At 35.9% G+C, this 20,775-nt stretch overlaps 1 protein-coding gene across 2 annotated transcripts in view; it reads right to left on the bottom strand.

The window, feature by feature from the left end:
• The window catches only part of LOC137249525 (uncharacterized), a 172,940-nt gene extending 160,178 nt beyond the window's left edge, over positions 1-12,762 (bottom strand). For both annotated transcript variants that reach the window (XM_067781121.1, XM_067781122.1), the window contains exon 1: positions 12,534-12,762. The gene's annotated coding sequence lies outside the window, so the exon portion shown is untranslated. The remainder of the gene's footprint in view (positions 1-12,533) is intronic.
• Between the last annotated feature and the right edge of the window lie 8,013 nt (positions 12,763-20,775).

The raw sequence follows: 20,775 nt of genomic DNA, 5'->3' as shown, positions 1-20,775 counted from the left end.
TCTTGCAGATGAGTAAATAGTAAACTTAATCACCACATATGCCAGCTTTCCTTTCTTACTCTTTATTTGTTTGTTTGTTTTCTTGGGTAGATCGCATTTCCAAGCACCTCAAGCTGCGCAATCAATAAATGTTCATATGTATGAGTTTATGAGACGCTTGAGCGGTAGTGTGGCATCAATGCTGAGATGTTGTACAAAAATGATAAATTGCTGACATTGCGGTTGGAAAATAATATGCAATTGAAGATTTTGCGCAGACAAGTACACACAACTCACATTTACACCTACACATGGAAATAAAGTAAATATTTGAAATGTATACATTATACATTATACATATATGTGCAGGATTTGATATTTCTATTGGTATTAGAGCTGAGCTCTAGAATTACCGTGAAGTTGAAAGCAAGTTATGTTGCAGAGTAAGTGATGAGAAAATTTTATAAAATTACATCGGGACAGATAGTCACGTTGTGGCGGCCAATAAGAAAATCCTGTCAAATGTAGAAAAGTAAATGTTATTTGGGATGAAGATTAAACGACGTATGTGTTGAAAATTTGAAATAAATGTTGCAATTATTCTGTAAAATGAAACTTTCACTCTCTGGTTCGCGGTTCTCGACGGAAAAATTTATTGCAGTCAGAGTTCGCAAACAAAGAAAAAACAAGTAAGAAAGGCTAAGTTCGGGTGTAACCGAACATTACATACTCAGCTGAGAGCTTTGGAGGCAAATGTTGGAGTTGAATGTTGACATAATTTACTTATATACTGTAAAGGTATTCAATTTTTAGTTAAAATTTGGCTTTTAATTTTTTTTTAAGTGTTCGGGTTCGTCATCCGATTTTGTCAATTTTTATTTGGAACACATATATAGTAATAGGAGTAACGTTCCTGCCAAATTTCATAACGATATCTTCAACGAATGCCAAAAAGTACAGCTTGAAAAACTTTTAAATTAGCTAGAAGTCTATATCTATTTCTAATAGTTTATGCCATTTCGGGGTACGGGTTACGTTATGTGAACAAAGTTAATATACTCTGTGAGCTCTGCTCAGCTGAGTATAAAAAGGCCTGAGTATCAAGTACTCGTGAAAATCGATGTTCAAACATGCGTCTATGTACGAATGTATAGGTCGGGAACACTTCGATAACATACCGATGACTCTTCGATAAGAAATCGATATTGTGCCGATTACAAATCGATACCTTTTCGATAAAAAACCGGTAACACTTCGAAAGCAACTCGATAACATTTCGTTAACAGATCTGAAAGAAATGCATAGCTTTTCTAAAGCAAATCCATAAATTTGTAATCCAAAATCGATATTTTTCAACTCTAATCTGATTGTTAATCGATACCGTTGGTTATCGATAACAAATTTATAACAATTCCATATTAAATTGATACCTCGTCGATAAAATACCGATAACAAACCTTTAACTCGTCGAAAACGATTGTTATCGATAACACACCCTTTACACTTGCATACCTCACTGGCCGGTTTCTGTTTTGGTTTCGGTCACGGTTTCCATTCGGATTTGTTCTCCAGGTCCCGGCTCTGGTTTGGGTTTCGCTTTCGGATGGGGCTCTTGGTTCCGTTCCAATACGGATTCGGTTTTAGCTTCAATTTCTGTTTGGGATTTTGTTCCGATTTCGGTTCCGTGTTTTCCGTTTTGGTTCCGGTTGTGTAGTGACTACACTTACGCTTACATTCTGTATTACACCAAACAGCTTACCAAAACTACGCACTACGGCTAGATTATATATTTTGTAGGATTCCTTACAGTATTTCAATACTACACCTACGCAAGCCGGCAGTGTTAGCAATAACAAAACCTTAGTTGAGTTTAAGAAAACCACCTAAAGCCTATCGAAGCCCCAAAAGGTCAAAATTGAAGACGAGGAAGGAGTCAAAGTTTCCATTAAATTTGAAATAGAAAATTTCAATAAAACTGAAGTAAGAGATCGTATCCGTAGTCGGAGGAAGTGGTTAAGCGCTACATTAACGAAACAATAGGAAATTAAAGTTAGCATAACAGAAGACATCGTTAAGTGCTAGGTCACTTTTAAGATACACGGCAAGTAAAAATTAAGGCTAACTTGCTGGCCGAGTTTGAGTTCGAGCTGGATTTTGAACATGAAGTCGCCGCTGAAGTCCAAGGAAGTGTCAACAACGATGTCAAAATCCCAGTTTTAAGTTGATAGGTTCTATTAAATTACTAAGGCAATTCTGAATCGCAAGTCGAAACTTGGGAGAAATATCGAAGCAGAAAGCAAGGTCAAGCCAAATTTAGAACTGAATTTGAAAACGAGTTTTTGGTGACAGTTCAAGTTTAATTTATGGCCGAACTGCAGTTCATAATCGCAGTTGGAGCTGGGGAAGTAAGGAGTCGAAGTCGTCTAAGGCTACGTCCTCGTTTTCGTCTACTTCTAGGTCTACGTCTACGTCCATGGCGGAAATGTATTACACAATTTAGTAGAAGCCAAGTAACCGCCGTATATTATAAAATCAATATGCAATCGAGGCATTCGCCTAAAAGCTAAAATTAATTTTTGACCGCAATCTTTCAACAATTTTTAGTAAATTTGCAGTAGGCAAAAGGTTAGCTATAAGGGCATACATCTCTACACAATAATACTTTGTGGGGCATGTCGGTAGGCTTGCGAGTCGACACAGGGTAGCTGATATATGTATATACGTAAAAATATACATACATACATGTGTTGAATTGTAGCAACGCCTATGTAATACTTGCTGGGTGTTCAATTAGCTATCTGTCACCAACGGGAGCACGGAAGAAGCGGCTATAGCCCATCTTGGTTTGCTTAGTTTTTGCGCTTGCCAAATAGAAATTTAAATCTTTTTGCAGTTTTTTTGGTTGTTTTTTGGCAGTAATATCATGCACAGCAATTGGAAAAATAACATATTTTTGTCCCAATACATATACATTTGAATACCTATGTACATGCAAGAGGACAAAGGAGGCATAGCGCCATGCAATATACCAGGGCTGAGGGTATATATTCAGGACTTAGGTTCTACTTACTTGCTTACTTAATTGGCATATAACCGTTTAAACGGTTATGGCCGTCCAACAAGGCACGCCAGTCGCTTCTTTTCTCTGCCAACCGGCGCCAATTGGGCACATTAAGGGAGTTTAAATCGTTTTCCACCTGGTCCTTCCAGCAGAGTGGGGGCCGCCCTCTGCCCCTGATTCCATAGGCGGGTTCCGATAGAAACACTTACTTAGCTGGAGCGTCATCTTTCATAAGCATAATATATGGACTTAGGTTCCCTTCTAGTAAACACAAGTTTTTATTAATTCAGGGCTGAGAGAAAAGCCAGTTAAGTCCACCTGGCAGGTAAAAAAACTATACAACATCAATAGAAACATGTTTTTAGTGCTTTGCGATTCGGGTTTTCTGTGTTTTTATGAATTAAAACTTCTTCGGGACGTTCCTTACCTCTATAAAAAGATAGCAATTACTAATGCACCATATTTTTTTGTTTTTGCTAGTATCTGTTCGTTCATTGTTTGGTGATATTCCATGAGGGATTGAGGATGTTTTGTTAGTTGAAACGGTTGTAACCATTGGAACAAAGGTAGGTTAGGTAAGGTTAAGAGGACGTGCGTTGATATTACCCACACTTCCACTCGGATAAATTTTTGTCCATTGTGAGTGCCCTCTGTAAGTGCAGGGTGGGGGCACATTCGTGTAACCCCATTACCTCCTAGTGGTCCTCATCGAACCACTAACTTTCCCTGATGAACCCAAGAAGAAGGGAGACGTCCACCTTCCCAACCTCTGCCAGGCGGTCGAAGAACCGTGAGCCCAAAAAGCTGAGCCTTCTTCTTTGAAGCGCCGGACATCGGCAAAGAAAGTGGTAGATCGACCCCTCTTCCTTCTCATCCTGACGGCTTCTGAGTTGGCATTCCCTACCGTCGGAGCATTGGTGCGATTGCACAATGACCTGTGATGACGCCCGTAAGTACCTTTACCGCAGATTTGTTCAGTTTGGGAAGGAAGCTGGTTCCTTTCCTATCCAAGCATGGCGATAAGGATCTTGAGACTTCGCAGTAAACTCATTTGGTCCATAGTAAGTCCGTTGCCCTGTTCTCATATTCCTCGATTCTCCCCAGGAGATAACTCAGCGGTGGACTGATGGTCTGTCCACCTCACTTATGTCCAAATCGGACCCTTTCTTAGCCAAAGGTAACAAATGTACATTTTCCTTGGAATTGGTTAATAGGGTTACACTGTGCCTCCCCGATTGACCACAATTCGCCCACACAGCAACCAGCTAGCTTACTTGTCATCACCAGCACTAAAGTCACAGGTTCCCGTAGCAGACCGATTCAGCTCCCTTAGTAAATGGATGTTAGTTCGAAGAAATTGAACTTTCCCACCAAAGGCCCAGTTTTCCATTATTAGTGTAAAGTTGGAAAGCTTGATTTTAATGTCATGCAGAGCTCGTATGTCTTTTATAGTTTTTCATAAAAGTAGTCCTTGTCGTCGTCGACAGAATTTAGCAACGCAGTTTTTTTTCTGTCCCTTTATTGCGTTGTTATTGTAACATTAAAAAGGTGCGTTCAACAGGCTTGACTACACAAATAGTTTTCATCTAAGTCTTCTAAAGGAAGTCAAAAGAAACTAGTAGTTTCAGATATGTTGGACCATAAAGAAGTCACAGTAAAGGCGTTGGTTCCTTTCATATAGGATTGTGTTGTGTACGAATATAACAAAAAGCGGACATACATCCAGTTCAAAATTGGAGCAGGGAAACATAAGTGATTAATTTCTTTGAGGAAGACAGTCGGCCACAATTGTAGCGTTCTCCGCCTACCACACCCAAGATCCTGGGTTCACGTCCAGGTCAAAGCAACATTAAACTTTTAGAAATATTAGAAGAAAATTTTTCTAAGTGTGGTTGCCCCTCGGCAGTGTTTGGCAAGCACTCCGAGTGTATTTCTGCCATGAAAAGCTCTCAGTGAAAACTCATCTGCCTTGCAGATACCGTTCGGAGTCGGCATAAAATAAGTAGGTCCTATCCCCCCAAGTGGGAAGGAAAAATTAAAAAGGAGAACGACGTAAATTGGAAGAGAAGCTCGGCCTAAAATCTCTTCGGAGGCTATCGCGCCTTACATTTTTTTTGTTTAAAACAGTCGATCTTTATTCTCGTTAGCGAATTCATACTTCGCGATGTCTGAATTCAAGCCCAGATGGGAAAACAGACCGCCTTAAAATAACAGTGCAGCGAAAACCTTACATCCTGCCTGCACTCTTCCTATGCTAACCGGGATCTGAGTTTCTAAGCGAAATATGTCATTATAGTGTAACGAATTTTGGGGAGTTCCGATAATTATGCACCTTCTGCTAACGTTGGAATCGCTGAATTGTCGAACAAATAACTTCAATATTCAGTATTGTAAAATCGTCTTTATTTAGACTCTTTGGGAGTAGTAAAATTATACTTCACTATCGCGAACTTCACAAAAGCGTGTCTCAATAACACTGATCAATTATCCCTCAGCTTGTGCTGCTTTTATGCTCTCTGTTGCTTCGTTCGCATATTTCTCCTACGGTCTAGATTTTTCACGAACATGGACAGTTGCATCGCGTACTTGTTTTTTTTAGCCATATGCGTGTGTATGTGTGAGTAACAACTTCATCTCTTAGCTCATGACTACATGTGTGTATGTGAGATATTTCTTCTCTTCGAGCTGCTGGTTATGTGTGTGGAATATTCTTCGTTACCTTGTACATAAGCGTGGGTACTTGCTTAAGTGCAGCTGCTTGCTGTTTTTGCTGTTGTGATTATTTACTAACAGGATAGTGATACTAATGTTCGCCACAATAGATATTTCCGCTTCCTTTGGTCTCGCTTTTTCATAACTATATGACTTCTATGCTTCCATATAGGCTACTCAGATCGTTATCAAAGCTGTGATATTCGCACATATACAAATGCGTCACAATGGAACTTCGTGTACCAGTTTGCGAGTTTGCCTGCTTCAGTTGCACAGCATGATCGTGGGTGCAAAGGATTAACCAATATATGAGACTAAAGTGAACGCCATATTTTTTTCTTAGGCTTTACTTTTGAAACTACAAAAGTTTTTACACGAAAGTGTTAAAAAAAATGTGACGGCAAGAAAATATTACAATGACCTTTTCAATAATTCACAAAAATATTTTGTTGGTGTTTCTGGTAACCAACAAAAAATGTGTGCGCTTTTGGTATGGCTTTGTGCCACTAAATGTAGATGTCTAGCAAAAGAACAAAAGGCATATACAAAAACAAGCTCACACCCATATGCCAGCATATTTCTTAATATGTTGCCTTGTGAGAATGTGTAGTATTTTTTGGTCTACCAGATTTTGTCCAATTTGTGGCCTGTTTTTTCTAACAAAGGGTTACTACAAAGTAGTGGCGCGTTGCCGTTGAGTTTGATCGCGCCAAAAACACAAAGTAAGTGTAGGTTTTTAGAAAATTGGTAAAGAAAATATATTCCTCCCTTGGGTTGCATTAGGTGGGCATTATATGAGTATTAGTGCAGAAACGGGCATAAATGTGCTGATACATGCACACATATGTAGTACATACATACATACGTGCTACCTCATAGTGCTTTACTTGCCCTTGCATCAGCTGCTAAATTTGCTAAAACATGAACTTTTTTGTCTGTGGTTTGACCTGTTTAGTTTGAGGCAGTTTCATTTTTTCTGCATTCAAAAAAAATTCTTTTGCTTAACTTCAAAGCCGAAAGAGTTATGAGTTGAGCCGTGCTACTTGTATTTTTTTAGTTTTTTACATGAACACGTATATACGTGCAATAAGTTCAAATATGCTAACCTTAAGAGCTGTGTGTAAAGGATGCATTTTTCAAATTTGAAAAAAAAAAGAAAAAAAAGTACTTTTTTTACCAAAACTTTTGTATTAAGGTTGATAAGAAATTTTTTCAATAACAACTTGCAGCAAACAAAAACGAAAAAAAAAACAAAAATAAAATAAAATAAAATAAACAAATTTTAATAAAATATAATCAAATAAAAAAATTGAATAACATAAAATAGAACAGAAGAAAATAAAATCGAGTAAAATATAATAAAATATGAGAAAATAAAATAAAATAAAATAAAATGAAATTAAATGAAATAAATAAAAATAAAATAAAATAATATAACAAAAAAAGTAAAATAAAATAATATAAAATAAATTGGAATAAAATAAAATAAATAAAATATAATATAATAAAATAAAAAATTTAATAACATAAAATAGAACAGAAGCAAATATATTCGTGTAAAATATAATAAAATATGAGAAAATAAATTAAAATAAAATAAAATTAAAGTTAGATAATATAAAAAAGGCAAATAAAATAATATAAAATAAAAAAAGTACAGAAAAAAGGAAAATAATAAAATAAAATATAATGAATTAAATAAAATACAATAGATTAGGATAGGATAGGTTAGGTGGTAGCTGCCCTGATAAGGATAGCTCACTTGGACAACACGAAGGTCCGTTGTGATACCACATACACCAAAAATAACGGTGACCTAGATCCAGCTACTTAGAGAATCGTTGGGTAGCAACGATAAAGCTCCGAATGATACCGATCTCAACTTTGGATATATCCTCGGGAGATCCAAGTGAGTCGCGACCGAAGTACTTTCGCCTAATTCTGGCAAAAGCCGGACAATCAAGCATAAAGTGATTTGGTGATTCCACCTCATCATCCTCCATACAGCTGCAGCAGGATGGAGTTTCCAGTATATTGAGACGTACCGCATGGATACCCATGGGACAGTGCCCTGTCAAAACCCCAATGACCATTGATAGGTGAGCCTTAGTGAACCCAATTATTTCAGCAGACCTCCTGCCATCCACTTTCGGCCAGAAAGATCTTGCTACCCTGCAAGACGTGGTATCCGCCCAACGTTTGCTGAGCTGATTCGAGGCCCAGCTATGGAGGAGCATTCCACAGGTGGCCAGCGGGATCCCGAAGTCCCTACAGCCATCTTCATCCGGTTCAGTTGTACCGATGCGGGCTAAGAGATCCGCTTGACAGTTACCCGGGATATCACTATGGCCCGGGACCCAGATAATCTTAATTGTAAAATAATTCGATGCAATCGCAAGCGAGGTCAGGCACTCCCAGACCACCCTCGATCGCACTGTAGTTGAGCTCAAGGCCTTGATAGCCGATTGGCTATCAGAGTAGATGTTAAATTCCCTAACCGTGGTAGCACTGGATAGCATTCCATCCACCGCATCCTTAATCGCAGCAATTTCCGCTTGGAATACACTGCAGTGATCAGCCAACTTAAACTTGCGGCTTAAATTTAGCTCTTGACAAAAGACCCCCCCACCAACCTTTCCATCCAGCTTTGACCCATCCGTGAACAAGTTAACCGGTCCCATGCCCCAGATAATTCCTCTTCCCCAATCCTCTCTCTCTGGAATAACTGGGGTGAAGGTTGTATAGGGAGCTGTTATCGGCATACAGTAGTCCGTTCTGTCCGGGATGAAGTCGAAACTGGTAAGAAGGCTAGAGTGTCCGCGGTCAGAAAGTCTATATCCCATATCACGAAGCCTGACCAACGACCTTGCCGCGGCCGCCTTTCCCGCAATATCTACTGGGTATATGTTCAGCAAACAATAGATTGCAATAAAATAAAATGAAATAAAGCAAAATATAAAAAAGGAAAAGAATAAAATAAAATAAAATAAAATAAAATACAATACAAAAAAAAAAAAAAAAAAAAAAAAAAATCTAATAAAGCAAAATCAAAAAAGGAAAGGAATAAAATAATATACAATAAAATAAAATAAATAAAATTAAATAAAAAAATTTAACAGCATAAAATAGAACAGCAGCAAATATATTCGTGCAACATATAATAAAATATGAGAAAATAAATTAAAATAAAATAAAATTAAATGAAATAAATTAAAATAAAATAAAATATAATAAACTAAATAAAATACAATAGAATGCAATAAAATAAAATGAAATAAAGCAAAATATAAAAAAGGAAAAGAATAAAATATAATACAATATAATAAAATAAAATAAAATACAATAAAATAAATTAAAATAAAATAAGGTAAAATAAAATAAAATAAATAAAAATAAAATAAAAAAATAAAATAATATAAAATAAAATAAAATAAAAAATAATGCAATGAAATAACATAAAACAAAAAAAAATAAAATTAAATTAAACGAAATAAAATAAAATAAAATAAAATAAAAAAATTGTTTTATATATATAAAAAAAAAATAAGAGAAATTATTAAATAAATTGAAATAAAATAAATAGAAATAAAATGAAATAAAGTGAAATAAAAAACTATTAAAATAAAAAATAAATAAAATAAAATTATATTAAATAAATCGAGAGAAAAAACTTTAATAAAATAAAATAAAATGAAATTAAAAATGAAATAAAATAAAATAAAATAACGTAAGCTTAAAGAAAATGAAATTAATAAAATAAATTTTAAATAAAGAAAATAATATTATGAAAGCAAAAAATAAAAAAATGGAAATTTGTTTGGGTTTTGGTGTTACGTTTACTTCAAATTAAAGTTGAAAAGATGATTGGTGTCATTTGTGACACATTAGGCAAAAATTGTGACGGGCAACTTCGTGGGAAGTGTGCCTTCCTCTGACACAAGTTTTGGGTACTACGACCCATTTCAATTTAAAATTTTACAGATATACGCTCGAAAATGTTTGTTAGATAAATGTCAGACTAATAAGTCAAAGGGTTTTGATAAGTACGGCAGAACCCCAACGAAACTCCGAATAGCACTCATATTTTTATTTTATTTTAACATATCACCTACAAATACGCTCCACAGTGCCGTCTAGCTGCCGCCACCGCCATGTATTACACGCCCATTATGTACGTAATAAATTTGTTTTTAGTGAATTTTTGACATTAACATTTTGAGCGGCAGTAAAAATAGCGAAATAATGTTAAAAAGTATAAACAATTTGCTGGTTTTAGTTATTATTTGTAATATTCCCCGCTGCGCTTAAGCGCCTGAAAATATGCAGTAAAACTTTATTGTAAGCAATAAAGTGTTCATAAAAATTAGTTTTTTAGTGAGAAGAGAGGAAGAGCAATGCGTTTGGGGGAATAAATGTTTACAGTAGAATATGTTGAAAAAAGGAGTGTGGAGAATCCGGGAAATATCCAAGATAGGACTTCTTGTTTGAAGAGAGAGGCTAATAGGAGTTTAATAGGCACAAGTTGTGCTAGCGGGTTAGACGCACGGTCGTTTTTACCAACTGCGGATCGGAAAATCAATGTTGTCATATAAATACCCTGATAACACTCTCATCATTAAACCCTGTTATGCAGAAAATCAGGAACCTTTAAGTGGCCTGCAATAACGCCTTTTCAATGGCAGAAGAAAGTTAGCTGGACCATCTGAGAGTGACAAAGTAGTGAGGTAGTTGCAAATTTACAAAGCCTCACTGCTTCGTAATAACGAAATAGTGAAATATTCGCCTGGCTTCGATGAGCGCAACAATTGACGCCGATTTTGGGCACAGAAAAGCTGAGCTTGAGCCTATTCTTACCAACATTTTAGCCTTATCTCTCTACGAGTAACGCCCATATGACCGGCACTCGAAGTGGAGTCAGCTTGTCTCGTAGGAGACATATTTAAGCAGCCCAGGTATGTTTGCACTTGTAAAACAACCGACTTTATTTTAAATCAGGATCCACGACTGGTCCAACGTCCCACTGAGCCACGGTGGAAAGCGGACATTCTAGTAGTCCCGTTGCGTTGAAATCTTAATATGAGCGGCACATACCAACGCAAGAAGTTCAAATGCAAAAAAATAAGGTTAGGTTTGGTTTAAAGCTTTCGAGGCACTTTTCAGTCCCGCCCACTTCTTGTATTTTGCGATTGTTATCCTCTGAAATTTTCTTCAGATGCTGTGTTGGATGTTGCTATGTAAGAACCGCAGCATCATTATGCCGGTTGTCCTCCTCTACGATCTTTTCGTGTAAACTGTGTCCTCCTTTAGTCCCCTTGTTTAGATGCTTTCGAGGTCCTTTTCAAGCCTCCAGCGTATTGATGCTGTTATCCTTCTTCTGTAAAACATCTTTTCCTGAGTTTTCTCAAGCCGCGTATACAACATATCTTCCGCCTGCTTATTTATCTGGAATTTGTAGTGCTGACCCTCCTTCATAGGCCGAGATATAGTAAGTACCTTCCAATCCTGTGTCGGTATATTCTTGTTCTGACTCCGCAGAAGCCGCAGCGTATATTCCGACTTCATCACGCATGGCGCACTTTAATCTTTTATATTGTTTGGATCTGCGGCCCTGGCACTGGGTCCTTTATGGTTCTTAAAAGCAGGCTCACCGCCTTCGCCGAACGTTGGCCATTCATTCTGCCGCTCGAAGCTTCCTTCTCCTCATTCTGGTTGCAGTACCGAAGGTTTCTCCCAGCAAACCTCTTGAACTCCCTCCGAATGACTTGTACCGCCTCAAGCGCCTATTCCAATTGCTTAATTTCGAGTTATGTTGGATCGACCACTGCTCCCCAATGTTGCACAATTCTCAGCGGGAGTGCTCACTTTTACTTCCTCTGCTTCGTACTTCTCAACCCTCTACTTTTCTGTTTACATTCACTTTCCTTTCCGGAAAAAAAAACTAACGAAAAAAATTTTTAAATTAAAATTTATCGTAGAACATTTTTTCTGTCTGCTGCGTTGGCATCAAAATGCCTGCTCAGCTGCGCTCGTATTTTAAAATTTAAAGCTTCCATATTCCACCCAAATTTGCTGCTATAATTCTTTCAGCAGTTGTTATTTTACTGCATGTCGCATGCTCGATAACCAACATTATTATGGTCATGGCTTAGTTACTATCAAAGCAGTTCCAAATAATAAATCTCTACGTTAAAACACACACACATATTCATACATATGCATTCAAATGTAAGTGTTTACATGCTAAATTTGCAAATATTTTAGCTATCAACTGGCAATACGAATACCATAAGTATACGGGCAGCTGTTTCTACATAGCGTGTACGCCTTAAAGTATGCTTTGTTTTACATTGCTCGACATAATTTGTTGGCGCAGTCATTCATTTACTATGAAACCGCTTATTTTTTATTTTATTATTTTAGTATTGTTGCTGCAGCGATTGGTTATACGAAAAATGCATATGTTTGCTTTCTTAGTTTATTTATTTGCTTCATAAAATAAAAATGTGTCTGTGGTGCATAATTTTAGGTGCACCTGCTTATTGCCCCCTCTTTCATATTAAAATTTGTAGAAATTCACCAAATGGCACATGACTGTTACCAAGCATTGCTTACAATTTTATTGCTTTTGGCAACATTCTAAGTATATTAAAATTGGAGTAAATAAAAAAAAAAGATCAATATCGCAGTAGGAATCGAAAATCGTAAAAAATGCATATGAAATGAGGAAATGAAAAACGAAATGTTGCATTCAATATTTTCTAGCAATTTCTTTTACATTTACCTGGAATTGCTGAATCTGCTGATGCTGCTTCTGTGTCAGGTGTATCTGTGCTTGTCGTACTAGTTGTTGCTCTATTTGTAATTCGCTAGCATTGGCTATTCTCAAAGCCCTTAAGCAGACTGTTCTTGTAACTAAAGTTCGACAGTAACTCGTATTTTACTTATTGTACCAACATCTGTTTGTTTTTTTTGCTGTATTTTCTTTTTATTTAATCTTCAATTTTTTGCTTGCATCTGTAATGAATTCAGAGAAGAGAGAAAAAAGAATGCTTGAAAATTAATACATTGAAAATCGCTTATAATGTTTTGATTAAATTCATTTTCTTTAGTTTTAATTTCACTGTAAGAGAATATTTTCTTCCAAATATAATTGATTTGCGTTATGAAGCTTTGCGCAGAAGATTAAAAACGAAAACAATCAAAAATGGGTGAGAGTACTGTGCTGATAAAGATAGTAGCAACTCAATTTTGATTACTAAGAAATTAAGATTGTGTAAGAAGTCGACATAATGCGATCTTATTTACCTTCTAACTCCACATTTACCTAGTTCTATCGGGCAATATCAGTTGCGCCCACAAGTATGCAACATTTTGTCTTTGGCGCTTTTTGTTTCACTACCTTCAGTTGTGCGTTTGCTATTTAAAAAATGTACTTTCAGGCGCATGCCAGTGATTTTAAGATAATTGCAGCTGGAACTTCATAAGACCTACTTTGGCTAAAAATTGAAAAATTTACCAGAATACGTGCGCACTAGAGGTTTACGCCTATCACTTTATCGGCGGCGGCGGCGTGGGCGGCGCACCAGCCTAGCCGGTGTTCTTACTTTAAAAAGCTTAATTTTTCTACTTAAAAAAATAATATTTGCGAAAGGTTTTGTTTGTATGTACCTATTTAAGGAAATCAACGTGTTGGCCATTTCGGAAAGATCCGGGGTTTTTGCTCAAGATATCGCAGACCGTTCAAACATTTTCAGGAGTAGCTCCTTGCGAAGGGATTGTCCCTCGTTCACTTACTCCAGAGAGGCTTCGAACCTAACCCCGACCTTTGGAATTGGCACTGCTGCGTCTCCTGAAAAGAAATAGAGACACATAAAATAGTCACACTTTTGTCTGTATATGGCGTTCAAAGCGTAGTTTCACCTAGGGTTAACTCCTAATAATCGTCGCGAAGACAATTTCTTTAAATCATTTGTGGCTCCTCGGCGGTCACGCACAAAGGCGACTTAAAAAAAAAAAAAAATAAATGTAAGGCGCGATAACCTCCGAAGAGATCTAGGGCCGAGCTTCTCTTCCAATTTGCGTCGTGCTCCTCTTGATTTTCCCTACAAATTGGCCGGACGGGACCTACATGTTGTATACCGACTCCGAACGGGATCTGCAAGGCAGATGAGTTTTCACTGAGAGCTTTTCATGGCAGAAATACACCCGGAGCGCTTGCCAGACACTGCCGAGGGGCGACCCCGCTTAGAAAAATTTTCTTCTAATTTAAAAACCTTATTTCTAAAATTTTGATATTGCTTTGCCCGGGGTTTGAACCCAGGACATACGGTGTGGTAGGCGGAGCACGCTACCATCACACCACGGTAAGGCGACTTACGGTTGCTATTAATGGTCTATTAATACTCATGATTGTCGTGGCACAGGGCGCCTCCAGTTTTTTCGGCTGTTTTTAAGAGCTACAATTCCCGATGTGCAAACAGCAGCAATGTCGACCACCAGTCGCTACCACGCCTCCTGACCCTCTCACCATATATCAGCACAGAAGCTATAGGACTGCGACTTTGAACTCATACCTTCGTCGATGTCACTATCCTAGAAGCTCTAGGCGTAGCTCCGAAGACTTTCCAACGGATGCTTTTGTCGAGCTGTGCTTTCGAGCTACACCACCAGAGAAGCACCTTGAAACGTTAGGGAGTGACTATTCGGCCAAGGATGCCGCCCTCGTCTACGAATTAAAGTCGACCGATTTTAAGTTGAAAGATGTTAACTGTTGTTTTCCGGCCTTATGATATAAGAGCTCATTATGGATGACCGCGTAGCTTCAGACTAGTTCGACTGTCCATTACATTAGGGTAGTAGTACACACGGCCATTAGTTCGACTGTCTTGGGAAAGCTTTTGCTTCACCGCTTTGAGTGTTCTTGCGAAGGATAAAGCCTCACCAGGTAAATATATGTGCTTACGTATTCACATTTGTAAAAGGAGCCGTAACGTGTAGGTGATATTTAAACTTGCTTGATAGGCTTTAATCAATGTGATTCACTCCAAGGGACTAGTTTTGGGGAGGGCTGTCAACTTTAGGAAATGTCAGACCGGGGGACTTGGGTGTTGAAGGTTGAAGTGTGAAAATCAAAATTAACATTTCAGACGCTTTGTATAGTTTCGCAAATAAACAACAGATGTTTGAATATAAGCCCAAGTGATTTTTCAAACCCTTCTCAGAGGTACATATATCCTCAACTTAAGTTGAGGTAAGAATCATTTCAAAGGGGTATTTTTGCCCGTAGAACCTACTAAAGGATTTTGCGTTACTGATTTCGCTTATTCTTTCAGCCAATCGCAAATAATTTTTTTTTTTAATCGGCACCTTTTTTGGGTATTTTGCTTTTTTCAACAACTTGAATTCATTGTTCATTATTAATTTTTTGAAAAAAGAAATATGCAAAGTGAGCATATAAATTTGTTATATAACTTTTCTTTTAGTGTTTTGTTTTAATAACTTGGTAAATTGGGCGATGAAAAGTCCGTGTTAAGCTGACTTCGAAAATGCCTGTTTTTTTTTTAAATAACTTTTGAACAGTTAGAAAGAGTTAAATTTTGCATTTAGTTTCTTATAACTGGCAATGATGCGCATCCGTTGATACCACTTTCGACCATATCTGACCAATTTTCGACATGAACCATAAATTGCCTATACAGTCAGTCGTAAACGAGAAAATATAGTAACGCGCCGGCCGCCGCCGCCACCGCGCCGATATTTTTGACATTCGGCGGCAGCGTGCGAAAAACGTCCAAAATCGGCGGCGGCGGTGGCGTTTATCGGCGGCGTATATCTCTAGTGCACACTATTTGGTTGTTGTTGTTGTAGTGATAGAATCACTTATCGAAGGTTCTGGAGATTGCTACTGATGTTGATGATCATTTTTCAGATATAGGTCCGTCAGTTTCCGGTAATAAGCACAATTAAGTTACAAGCCTTCCAAGTAATCTCGCCCCTAATCAAATTAAATAGAAAATTTGAATATTATTGAAATTTATGTAGAACACCTGACAGGGTCTAGTTCACCTTAAGTGCGAAAACAGATTTGAGCTAAAATTTTTATTCATTAATTATTACTTGAACTCCTGAGTAATTTTAAGGACGAAAGTAAAGATATATGTATATATTTATATATTTTCAGGTTGAATGAAACTAATTTCAAGTCAAATGAAATTTTTTTCGAATGAAGTGAAACTTTTCTCAAGGTAAAGGAAACTTTTTTCTAGTCAAACTTCAATCAAATGAAACTTTCCATTCAAATGAAACTTTTTTCAAGTCGCATGAGAGTTTTTTCGAATCACATAAAACTTTTTTAAGTCAAATCAAACTTTTCTCAAATTAATTGAAACTTTTTTTCAAATCAAATGAAACTTTTCTCAAATAAACTTAAGCCGTTTTCAGGCAAAAAGAAATTTTTTTCAAATTAAAAGAAAACTTTTTCCAGTCAAATGAAAACTTTTTCAATTGAAATGAAATTTTTTTCGTATTGAATAAAACTATTTTCAAAGAATATGATTTTTTTTCAAATCAAATGAAAAATTTTTCAAGTCAAATGAAACTTCTTTGCTAATTAAATGAAACTTACTTCAAATAAAATAAAATTTGTTTCTAATAAAATAAAATTTTTTTCAAATCAAATGAAATTTATTTCAAATCAATTGAAACTTTTTCATTTAAAATAATTTTTTTTTTAAAATCAAATGAATCTTTTTTCAAGTAACATGAAACTTTTTTCAAATCCAATCAAACATTTTTCGAGCCAAAAAAAATTTCTTTGCTAATAAAATGAAACTTTTTTCAAATCATTTTGTTTTATGTGAAACGAAACTCATTTCTAATAAAATGAAACTTTTTTCAAATCAAACGAAACTTTTTTAAGTTAAGTGAAACTTTTATTAAATCAAATGAAATTTTTTGCTGTGCATTTTGATTTATTTTATTCAAAAACTCAAATTTGAATTTCAAAATTTAAAAAATTTCAAACTCAAAAAAACCTCTTTTCAAGTGGTCTGACAGTCGATTTCGTCCACAGTGCGAATATTCTTTAAACATTTTTTGATCAAATCTTTTTCACTTTAAATGTGGTGTTAATTTCAATTGAAACCATAAAATATTCACCATAATTAATTATTTCCTTTTAAAAATGTATTTAAACATAAATTTTAGTTCATTAAGCTATCACATTTAATATACTCACACACATCTACATTCATATAATATGTTTACTAATCACAAATGCAACTCTGCTTCCGTTTACATTCAATACTAATTAACAGATTATGCATGCATTATACAGAAATCTATACAAACACTACATTCATTACATTTTTGATATTTAATTTTAGTACTTTTTAGCTGTCAAATTAATTATTTCCCTTGTAAAATTCAACATAACAGTTACAATTAGTCAGCGAGCCAATAAACCAATTTGACTCATTCACTTATGAAATGAGAAGATAGAGTTATTTGTTTCAATTAAAATAAGCAATAAATATTTAACGCTGTGGCCATATGTGGCTCAATTTAATTGTTTAATATAATAGAGAGGAATGCAAATAAAATCAGTGTTATTTATTTTTATTGAGAATGAGCAGCTGTTGTGATGACTTCTTTGTTGATACACAAATGTAATAATAATAATACAAATGAGTTATTCCATATTAAATTCATGCGCTTTACTTACGCAAAGTTTAGCTAAAAGATGGGTTATTGATATCAGAGAAAAATTAAAAAATTTATATACGGCGGTGGTTATTAAGACATGTTTCTGTATTTCACTTCATCATCAGCTAGCTTTTCGGGAGCTAAGTTATGAACTCGAAATCTGAAATATTCAATCTTCATACTGGCGTTAAGGCCTTTATATACTCAGCCATATAAATGCCCCGATTGTAGTTTGTCTCTAAGTTTTGCTGCTGTTACTTTTACACACAATTAGTTACATATATATACTATATATTTGTGTGGTATATTTTTAGGCTCGCTCAACGAAGCTTGGTCCGTGATATGCAATTTTCCAACAGTGCATTATTAGCAACGCTTCCGCTGTTCACTTTTACTTGGAATTGTTCATGCATTACTACTTAAACGAGAATCTGTTCACATTTCTATTATAGCTTTACTCATAATTTTAATTACTAATAACTTCAGTGAATATCCATTTATGTTTCATTATCTATAACAAAGTGCAACCATAAGTTAAATGTGGAACATAATAAAAATGTTTTTTTTTTTGTTCAGAAATTATAAAAAATTTAAAAAATACGCATGAATTCAATTACCTCATTTATCTCAACCACGAATGACTGACTCGACTAACAATCAAAGCATTAACAATATGATATATATGTCACATATTTTGTATATAAATATGGGAAATTTTTTACTTACAGAAAAAGTTAAAGATTAAAATATTTTTGCATAACATAATCATATTAAATATACGATTTTATTATGAATGAAAGTTTCAATGCATTAAATTGCAAAAATGTAATATATTTTTGCATAGCATTATTAACAAAAGGTTATATTTATTAAGTTCAGTGGGAATGCCTTGATTTAATTGCCTTTTATTGCATTGCATGGTTGAGTAAATATTTTTTTTTTAACATGAGCTATGAGCTCTATTAAATGAGCTGTGGAATTGTTATAATATGGGACAGGAATATAACAAAAAAAAAAAAAAATCAATTATTAAAAGACGGAAATACGGAAAGGCTGTTTGAAGAAATTATGACGCATCAACTGAGTAGTATAAAAGCAGCGCAATCTCAGCGTTGATTATTCAGTTTGCGTATGAAGTTACGAATATTTTGGATCGTGAAATTCTAGAAACATTCTGATGTTGATTAAATAAAACGTTTTTGCAAATATAAAGTATTTTCCCCTAGGCATGCTCTTGACGTTCCTAGGAGGAGATACTCGGATCCCAGATTGGTTGCATTGAACACTGACCTCAATGTGATTATGATCTTCATGTGAAATGAAGAGCATCCATGGGCGGATTTGGGTGTAATAATAGCCTAAAGAATGTCCACAGAGGTCTGCGAATGTCAAACGTACAAACTTTGATCACAATAGCAATTATTAGTCTCACAGCTGACGTCAAAGCCGTAGGTTTTGGGGAATGTTATCAATGTACTATTAAAGTACTAGGACGACCATCTCAAGAACGTTTGATATGACTTTCATCTTGATATTGTTTGATACTTCTTCTGATTCTGAAGTTTTCTGAATATGAAATATATTGACGAGTAACACGTTGCATGGCAAAATGATGAACGTTTCCCTCCCTTCGGTCTTGATATTATTTAATTTTACCTAATTTTCATAAGAGGTAATATGAATCGCTAATTAAACGTGTTCTTCGAACCGTTATCATATGTCAGTCAACATAATGTTCCGGTTATTCTGTAGCTGGATTTTTCTGGAGTGTTTTGGATGTTTCCTCTATACCTTTGTAAGAATTGTGAAGCTCGGGCTCATACGCTACATCTTTTATTCAACAAATCGCTTGCGAGTGGAATGTTTATTGAGGAGTGGCAGTTCACCTCAATAACACCTATTCACAAAACCGGTAATAAAGAAAATGTGGCTAAATATCGGCCAATTGCTAAGTTGTTAACTACCTCAAAGTATTTGAATACATCGTCAAAAAGAAAACGTATTTTTCATTTAAACACATTATCTCGTGCGATAAACATAGCTTTGTTTGCGGAAGATCTGGCAGTCTTCCCTGTTTACTGTATATCCGCTTTCAATGATAGGCTTCAGGTTGTCACAGTCTCTACAAAGCATTTGACAGAGTTAGTCATTCAATTATAATAAGCAATCTGACCAGTGTTGGGTTTCACTCAGCTTTTTTGTCCTGGATTAAATCCTATCTTTCGCTCTGGAAGTGTGTGGTTGTTGTTGGTGATTGTGCATCCGTTCCATTCATTGCCTGCTCAGTAGTCCATCAAGGCAGCATATTAAGTTCCTTCATTTTCGTTATCTTTATTAATCATACTACCTCATGTTTTGCCTCCTCAAAGTTTCCACTGTATACAGTTATACAGATCATTTGAAAATCTTCTCTAAAATCTGCTGTTGTTGTTGTTGTAGCGATAAGGGTACTCCTCGAAGGCCTTGGAAAGTATTATCGATGTTGATGGCCTTTTGCCGGATGCAGATCTTGTACGTTCCAGTAACAAGCACTATTAAAGCACCAGCCCGACCATCTCGGGAACGATTTAGTATGACCACATAAAACATTCAAGGCCATACCGCTCTCCCACCCCCTAGATCCATGAGTAATTTAATGTGCAGGATTCGCCACAGGTAGGTGGGGTTGACAATTGGGAAGCTATAATTTGTGCTGGCAATACTTTGAAAGGGTTGTGCTACACAACTCCTTCAATCTTGGTATTTTAGTCGCCTCATACGATAGGCATACCTGCCGCGGGTATATTCTGAGACCTCTAACCCGCTGTATATCTGATGCGTTAGCCTTCAAGCAGATCTTAATAGAGGAGCTGAAATCACTTAAATCTAATTATTAGTTAAGGTTTTCACGTAAATTTTTGTAGATCCCGTTCTTCACTCTCTACATCCTATTATACCAATGAGTCTAGACTAACTACACAGCCTGAAATTTTAGTTTTAGGTGTAATCTTCGACTCATAGTTTATGTTTCAAAATCATATAAATCACACAATTGCTAAATCGTATTCAATGCTTGCTTTCATTCGCCTGTGCAATGCAGACTTTATAGACCTATACACTTTAAGAAAACTTCTTTATACTTCTTTAGTGCGTTCCAAGCTGGAATACGCAGTTTTAGTACGGAGGCCATATTACGATTGCCAAACGAAGACACAAGAACGGGCGCAAAAGAATTTTGTAAAATATGACCTTCGCTCTTTAAGCTTTATGGTTTCCATTTATGTTTAGGTAAAAAATTTGTTTAAGCTAGCAAAGACCGCGGAAAGCGAAGCATGTCGGGA

This window comes from Eurosta solidaginis, chromosome 4 (genome assembly GCF_040869045.1).
Source record: "Eurosta solidaginis isolate ZX-2024a chromosome 4, ASM4086904v1, whole genome shotgun sequence".
NCBI classification, from domain to species: Eukaryota; Metazoa; Arthropoda; class Insecta; order Diptera; family Tephritidae; genus Eurosta; species Eurosta solidaginis.
Note: the sequence above shows the minus strand (reverse complement) of the source record. Positions and strands in the feature narration are given on the sequence as shown.